Raw genomic sequence first — 9,504 nt, forward strand, 5'->3', positions numbered from 1 at the left:
GTAGTATAGTATATAGATGGATGGACATGTTTTGGCTATGCTGAATACTGTTCTGTGCAGATGAGACTTTTCTGGTTTTTGGCATATTTTGGTTATAGTTATATTGCTCATTTTTCATTTGTACACATGAAGCTTTATATTTTGATATTCTGTGAGGCTTAATATCTAATTTAAAGTCATTGTTCAGTCATATTTTATGTCAGTCCCTCTAAGATTTGGTGAAAGTAATGTGACAGACCACACTTTTAATCAAGAAATGATTGTACAAAATTTCATTTTAAACATTTATTACACATTTCTATACTACTTTATTCATATATTTCACTACATTTGTGACCCAAACAGTTTGGGTCACAGTTTGATGTTATTTCCAACATCAAAACAGTTGATATTTCTTTATGCAGTGCTCTAGGTCAAATGGTACCTCATTAGGAATAGAGCTGAGATTTGTCTAAACATTTTCATGTAAAACATATGGGTATCACCTTTAAAGTAAATTTAAGAAAGTATGCAAAAACAGAGAAAATGCCCTGAGACTTCAGAAGATTAATTAGATCTGGGTATATCCATCATTGTTTACCTTGACAACATACTGGTATATTCCTTTTCCCTAGACCAAGATGTTGAAGGAGGTACAGATAGATGGTGTTTTTGATGTAGGTAGGGGTAGATGGTGGGGTGGTGGTAGCTCAGTGGTTATGCTACTTGATTTGTATTCAGAAGGTTGTGGATTCAAGCCCTGCTACTGTTGGGCCCCTGAGTAAAACTCTTAACACTCAAGTTGTAATCAGTCATAATTGTAAGTTGCCTTGGAACAAAGCATCAGCTAAGTAATATAAGTTTAATGTCTTTGTTGGAGGTACAAGTAGGTAGTGTTTTTGATGAAAGTACAGGTAGATCATGTTTTTTTTAGAGGTACGGATAGATGGTGTTTAATGGAAGCACAGGTAAATTTTTTTTAATGGAGGTACAGGTAGATGGTGTTTTTGATGGAGGTATGGGTAGATGGTGTTTTTGATGGAGATATGCGTCTATGGTGTTTTTGATGGAGGTATGGGTAGGTGGTTTTTTTAATGGAGGTACAGGTAGGTGGTGTTTTTGATGGAGGTACAGGTAGATGGTGTTTTTGATGGAGGTACAGGTAGATGGTGTTTAATGGAGGTACAGGTAAATGTTTTTTTAATGGAGGTACAGGTACATGGTGTTTTTGATGGATGTTGTGATGGAAAATATTATTCGATCATGTATTATCGTGTGATTCGTATGTAATGATTCATATATAATCATGTTAATCCTTTCATCATATAATACTATATGAATAGTTTAGTCTGCACACTCTGTCTCTGTATATTGTGTGAACAAAACGACTGTGGCAATGTTGCCTTATGACCTGCATGTGTCGTGACCTCGAATGTGTGGTAAAGAGGAATTAGGCTTAGGCTTATCTTGCAAACTGTGTCTGTCCTGGTGAGTGCTCTGGTACTGCAGGAATGTTCATCGCCATAAGGAGCAGGGAATGGGTAAACAGATTACAGAGCACCCCTCTCTGGGGGTGAAGTCTAGGCATAAGGAGCAGGGAATGGGTAAACAGATTACAGAGCATCCCTCTCTGGGGGTGAAGTCTAGGCATAAGGAGCAGGGAATGGGTAAACAGGATTACAGAGCACCCCTCTCTGGGGGTGAAGTCTAGGCATAAGGAGCAGGGAATGGGTAAACAGGATTATAGAGCACCCCTCTCTGGGGGTGAAGTCTAGGCATAAGGAGCAGGGAATGGGTAAACAGGGATACAGAGCATCCCTCTCTGGGGGTGAAGTCTAGGCATAAGGAGCAGGGAATGGGTAAACAGGATTACAGAGCACCCCTCTCTGGGGGTGAAGTCTAGGCATAAGGAGCAGGGAATGGGTAAACAGGATTACAGAGCACCCCTCTCTGGGGGTGAAGTCTAGGCATAAGGAGCAGGGAATGGGTAAACAGGATTACAGAGCACCCCTCTCTGGGGGTGAAGTCTAGGCATAAGGAGCAAGGAATGGGTAAACAGATTACAGAGCACCCCTCTCTGGGGGTGAAGTCTAGGTATAAGGAGCAAGGAATGGGTAAACAGATTACAGAGCACCCCTCTCTGGGGGTGAAGTCTAGGCATAAGGAGCAGGGAATGGGTAAACAGGGATACAGAGCATCCCTCTCTGGGGGTGAAGTTTAGGTATAAGGAGCAGAGCCAGTCTACCCCTTTAGAGCTTTTGCTTCAGAGCATTAGTTCTCACACAGCTGTGTTCTGTATGTCCTATTTTCTTTATTAAATTACTCTTTTAATCACGTCTGACTTGCTGTTTATCCAAAATTCCACCACAATGTATAGATAGATGATGTTTTTGATGGAGGTATGCATAGATGCTGTTTTTAATGGAGTTACAGGTAGATGGTGTTTAGTCAACTGGTTAGTCAACTTCACCCTCATTCCTTTTGGTGTTTGCAGCTTTTGGGTGGAGTGTCCCATACATTGTTTCCTAGACTCGATGTTGGCAGCTTGCAGTTCTTCTCTTTGCCAACTTATCATGCCTGCTGGATAGCTGATCACTGGCATGGCATACGTGTTATGCTCATGATCTTATTGTTCCCAGTCAACTGAGTCTTGAGGACTTGCCTTACCCTACAGAGGTACTTGAATGTTGCCGTCCATCTCATTACTGCCTAATGATTCCCGTGTGATAGGGATTCTTCAAGGTATTAGTGGGTGTCCTCCAGGTCTGAAGACATTTTCTATTTGTACTATTAGCCAACCACACCTTTCCAGTTGAAATGACATGATTCTTGCTGAAGGTCCTGGGTAGGTGCATCACCTACCCAGTCATTGTCTCTTTCTTTCTACAGCAGTAGAAATTAGTAATGGAATGAATAACTAGACAAAGTTGACAGCAAAGATCTAGTGTATTTACAAGTTTTGGTCTTTAAGGGCAATAAACAGGTGCAATCCTGTCATGAGTGACCAAGGCCTACACAACAAACAAAACCACACTAGAAACAAAAAGATGACTGACTAAGCTAACAAAAAGAAACATACAATGAATACATTGTTATAAACAAAGATAAACCCACACCCAAACAAAATGGCAGCCACTCCCTACAACCAGTGTGTAATTATGTACAGGACAAGACATATATACAAGATACAAAAAAACATACATTATACAGCAATCAAACCAAAAGGGGCCAAGAAAACCGTTATATCAAGGGGTGAATCCAAAATCATACACACAAAGCAAAACTAACAAGATCGAAATGCAGCAACACTATCAACAACAATCATTTCTCCAACAAATCCTAAGCTGAGCCCTTGTCTCTTCCTCTTCCTTTTATATGGTGCTCTGCTCACCAGGAAACCTGGTGTGGATTGGGATGAGGGATACCGGAGAGGCAGAGGCAAAACCTGGAATTCAGGGAAGACGGACACACAGGCAGACATAACATTACATATATCATCATTCAGCTTGGTGGCTAATATTCCTGATAGGATCTTCCATGTTGTGGACAGGCAGGTTACTGATCTGTAGATGGATGGTGTTTGGCCCTAGTGGGGGTTCTTCTGTTAGTCAGCCCAGATGGGAGCAGGTAGTTCATTTGTTCTGCTAGTCAGCCATGCAGAGCTATATATTTTTTTAGCCTGTAGGCGTGGATCATATCAGGGCCAGGGGCCGCCACGTTCTTCATGTTTCAGACCCACTTTTGGATACCTGTTTTTGAAAAGCTGACCATTTCCTGCTCTGGGAGATTGTGGTGCTCTGCTTTGAGATCTTCTAAGCACTGAGCAGTGGTGCTCTGTGATGAGTCATTCTCCCATATATTCTTTCTGTGCTGTTGTTTTATCTCTGGCTGGATCCACAGTGAGGGTTATGATGCACTGCTACTGAAAGTACGCTTTGGTTGGTTCATTGCTGAAGAAGCATTTACTCTTTTGGCTGTTGCTTCTTTTGTATGTGTCTGCAGTTTTGATGCCATTGCTGTTAACTTTTGTTTAGCAGACTGTATAGCTTCAATTATGAGCTCCCCATTGTATCTCTTATGTATCCAGAGTCCAAATGTGATCTTTATGCCCTTCTGAAGCTTTGTAAATTTTACTTACTTCTGAGCTGTCTTTCATCTTGGTCTCTATTTCCAAGCAGGACAGTGGGAGTGGCCTGAGTCGTGTATTTTGTAGCCTAGGGTCTCAAGCATTTACATCACATAGACAAATACAAATAATCACAGAATTATTTAGATGGTATATTAAAACATTTAAAACACAATCAACCCTAAAAAAAAAGGTTTGAAATTTCTGAGGGACATGGAATATCAGGTTTCAAGTTTTTCGCTCCCAACGACACCCTAACTAAGAAAAATCCACATATTATTAAATAAACACTAATCCAGGACTGAGCTACAGAAAGCCTTTATTCATCAATATCAATGAACCAGTGTTTATGATGGTTTTGCCATGCATCTGAATGAGGCTCGCATGATTTTGGAGATGGCTGAACACTTTCGAGGCAGAAGTTTACGGCCTTTTTTTCTAGAGGACGTAAAAGCATTTGGTTCTATGTGTGAAGCTGCAAAAGATGAGATTAATCAGAACTGCAGCATCAGTCACCATAATAAAATGCTTATGAAACACGAGCATTCTGCCTGATAGACTTATAGTCCTGAAGATGTCCAGAGGAGGGGCTGGGCTTGTGGTCATCAGCTACCAGGCCAACAGGGTTCACTTTATTTGACTTCTTGAAGAGCAAGAATTAAACAAAGCAAATTGAACAATCAGCATTCACAAAAGTAGCCAAAAGTGCTCCTTCAAAATAATCCATTGTTCCAGTGAGCTGTGGAACAGCAGTGTATAATGTAATTTCACATGACTGGTGTGAGGTATATAAAAAGTTATACCTACCTTCCAGTGAACGTTGATATTAGTAACTTTCTTTGGAATACTGAAACGGAACCCATAGTTCCTTTTCAGCACCACACAGATTGGATCCATGAAACAGCTGTCAGTTACTCTGTCCTTTACTGTGGAATAAATACGTACCCCACTCACAGCTGGGCTGGAAACCTTGGAACACTGTTTGGAGACAGAGGCAGAAAATTTCTCTCATGTTCTCAGGAGAAAATTACTGACAACCTGTGTTGTTTTACTTTGGAACTCCTTGCTGAAAAATCCCTCAACCTGATTTGAAGAGCAGCCTACAGGAATATCTTATTAAAAACCGTGTCCATCTTAGAGAATGAAATGTCCTTCCTTCCTCCTAGATCTCAGTTCTTCACACTGCTCCTGGATGAAGCTCTGCTACTTGTGATTTTTTCCAAACTCTCCATTATACCATGCGCTTCATGGTGGGAGACTAGATTCTCTTTTGAACCTTTCGGTCTCACAGGTTCTTAAAACTCAGATTATATTTCTGAGTAATAAACATTTATAATCTCATTGATTATATTGTTTGTGTATGTTACAATAAGATCATCAACCAGGGAAACACCATGATCATTAGAGAGCTGCAAAGCAGAGTGGTGGGAGGTTGGCTGGCTCTCGCATTTGATAGAGGACTGCTCTTTAAAATAACTCATGAATATGGCCTGAAGATACCTAAGTACCCTGTTAAACAAGCCACAGTTTGTTGGAACTTCTGAAATATCAGATCTACTTAGGCTACATGTGAATGAAACCCAAGAAAATGAATCAAGAGCACTAAATATTGTAGTAGAGTCAGTTTCACTCCCTATCACACTTGATTCAACAAGCCTATCCAAAGAATCAACTGTAATATTAACAGCAGCACACTTCAAGTCTGTTGATGACACTGATGGAGAGCTTTGTCCTGTGCTAAGGTTCAAATCAATTTGGGTGGCTGTACCTCGTGCCATCTGTAGTGATGCATTTGTGGGAAGGACGTCGCTCACTACCTGACTGTCTGTGGTAAGGGATCTCCCAGAGTTCATTGTTGCTGTGCTGATTTCAGACTCTGAGTACTGGGAAGGTGCAGCTGCTGACCTTGTCACTCCGAACCCTAGAATGCAAACATATTTCAGATGAACTGGACTTAGCAGGCTGCATTTCCTTTTTATATAAATTAAGGATTTTGCAGATGTCCTCATCAGTGCAGGAATCACCATCACTCACTTTTTGCAAGACCAGCAAAAAAAAAGTTCTCTGCTATGACTTCAGTGTCAGAATGCGTAATTGGACTTTTATCCAATGCAACTGGAGTGCGTGTGGAGTATGAAGATCTCCTCAGAAGAATTAAGCATTTGTTACAACCACGTCCAGGCTGTGAGGCCATAACAAGGAAAATGAAAGATAAATTGCTAACAGAATGTAAGCTGTAAAAAGTGAATAGCAATAAAACAAACAAAAGCACAAATGGAAGTCTCCTTTTGGTGTATTTCACAGAGGATATTATTTACAAACAATCTTATTGGTGCAATGTCTTCAGCAGTGACCCAGGCCAAAACAATAAACAAAATCCACACTAATGGAAGAAAAATACACACTAAATAATCCCAACAAACAAAAGAAACATATAACAGACTTTCCTACCTGACAGATAAACAGAAGCAAAACCCACACCCAACAAAAATGGCAGTCACTCCCTACCACCAGTATCCAACACCAAAGTACCAAACAAAACAATATTTACACTCTCTGTCCAATATCTACATGTATATATGCAAATGCTACTGAAGCAGAAGGGGCGAAGCCAAAGCACAAAGTCCAAAAATGGGGAAAACAAGGTCATACACAAGTTATACAAAATTGCAACCAAAAGCCAAACAAACCAACAAAACTGTGTCTCTTCCCTCTTCCCTTCCTCCCTTGTGGGAGGGGCCATTAAATAGCAGGAGCAGTGAGAACTGTGTCCCTTAGTAAGCAGAGCACTACGGGCTGTGAGCCCCATACTGGGAGAACGGCTCCAGCAGATCCCAGGAGCAACATCTGAGATCTCCATCCAGAAGATCACAGTCTAATTATTAGTACTCTTGTATGTTTCTATAGGTTTCATGACAATAGGTGTTACTAATGTTAGTATAGTAAATTATTGAGTTATAAACTGGGGGTAGGCAGGAATAAACTAGGTAGAGGCAGGGGTAAACTGGAGAGAGGAGGGGTAAACTGGATAGAAGCAGGGGTAAACTGGAGAGAGACAAAGGTTAACTGGAGAGAGACGGGGTAGACTGGAGAGAGGCGGGGTAAACTGGAGAGACACAGGAGTAAACTGGAGAGAGACACAGGGGTAAACTGGAGAGACACAGGGGTAAACTGGAGAGAGACACAGGGGTAAACTGGGCACAACAGAGGAAACTGGAAGGAGCTCCATCAGTAGATTGATGACTTCTCCAGAGGAATAATAACAATGGGGTGTATTTTTTTTCAGCTGCAGCTGTCTGAAGGGATTAAGGACTCAGTGAAGAGGAACCAGATACACTGATCTTGGATCAGCTCATGGGCATAGATAATATGTTTAACCATCCACATACTGTTTGTACAGTTTTTCAGATGTAATACCAAACACATACAAAACAAAAACAAAAATCTATGTTAAAATTGTACTGTCGTGAGTCAGTGTGTTGTGGTTCCTAGAAGAATGGTTCTACAGTTGATGGTGTGAGAATGAATAAAGAATGAATACAAAACACAAAAAAGTTAACAATTAACTGTACACATGTTTTTATTCAGTAGTACTAAAACTGTGAATATTGAATAAATAAGAGTATGAGACCTGTATCACATGAATACCTCACAGAGGTAAAGCAGTGAGTTACCTTGAATCCAGAGGAGCAGTGTGCAAATGAAGATGAAGATCAAAGTCATGGTTGCTGTGGGTGAAGTTGCTGGGGCAGGCAGCTCTCAGTCATGAAATGTTAAACTCACAGCACTATAAACACTCCCAGAGCACTGAAGCAGGTGCTGCACATGCAAAGTGACATCTTTTTACACAAATTAATCTACACACACACACAAATAAAACTTCTCCCCAAATTGAATTTAACAGACCATACTAGACAGCTGTAAATTGATTTTTAGGGAGAGGGGCTTGAAATTCTATAAGGGATTATTTCCAACATTTCAGAGTTACATAGGAATTAATCACACACACACACACACACACACACACACACACACACACACACACACACTTATGACCTCGTCTAGGCTCCAGGCCGTAACAGGAAGTGTGAAAAAAAAAAAAAACAGCTAAACAAGTGTGTAGTGGACACTCACTAAACCTACACAGACAAAAGAAAATACACACACAACTACACTTACACCCTACATGGAAAACACAGAGCAAACCCACATCCCAAACAATAAGGCAGTCACTCCCTACTTACCAGTGAACACAAAAGGAACAAAGTGGAACATTTACAAATACACAATGGAAAAATTATTAGGGCAAAGTCAAAATGGGAAGTTCATACACCAAGTCAAAATATCAAATACTATCAACAAACGTCTCAAACGTGTCTCTCTTTCTAGCTTCTTCCTCCTTTTTTATTGCTCCTCAGGGGAGGCACAATCTTGTCTCCAGATTTTCTCTGTAATGCAATCTGGAACTGGAACAATCTGTAACTGGACCTGGAATACACACACACACACACACACACATTTAAAGCATTTAGCTGACACTTTTATCCAAAGCGACTTACAATTATGACTGAGTACAACTTGAGCAATTGAGGGTTAAGGGCCTTACTCAGGAGCCCAACAGTGGCAACTGGGCAGTCATGGGGCTTGAACCAGCAACCTTCTGATTACAAGTCAAGTACCTTAAAAAAATCAGGTAAACTAACTAGCACGTTGTTATCTTACACACGACTTCAAACATCAGAACTGATGAAGTAACGACTCCACCACATTAAATGGGGACTTATGAAAAAACTATAACATGGCTGATGGGGACCTCATTTACATATTGTTTTTTTGCATAATTCACACACTTCCATTTGATTTGTGGGGACCTTGCAACAATAAGTGTATATAAGTGACAAGCATTTATATCAATAATTAACATACAGAAGGAAATTTAGCTTAGATAATGTAGAACTGTAGAATGAGGTCTGCAAATGGTGCTAGTGACACAAAGCATCAGTTGCATAGTGCAACTAGTGCTGTACATGTAGGCTTGATTGGAATATTAGTGATTTAAGTGAATATTAATAGATGAAGCAGTGAAATATATCAACTCATGTACAAAGGGTTCAAAGAGTAGAACACTGTCCAGATATTTTCAAAATCTATAACATACCCACAAGTGAAACCTTCAAATGCTTCCATTTTCCACTGTTAGAGTGCAATCACTTTTTTTTTTTAGATTTGTACCCAACTACCCAGCAGTTAAATACTATTATACTAAAATTAACTACTAATTAAACATTAAGACAAACTCAATTTAAATTGTAATATTCAACTTTAGAATAGAACTTCAAAATGAACATAACAAATGAAGTCAAATGGACCTCAAACCTGAAAATTACATCGCCTATATT

Source organism: Electrophorus electricus, chromosome 2, assembly GCF_013358815.1.
Source record: "Electrophorus electricus isolate fEleEle1 chromosome 2, fEleEle1.pri, whole genome shotgun sequence".
In the NCBI taxonomy this organism is placed as follows: Eukaryota; Metazoa; Chordata; class Actinopteri; order Gymnotiformes; family Gymnotidae; genus Electrophorus; species Electrophorus electricus.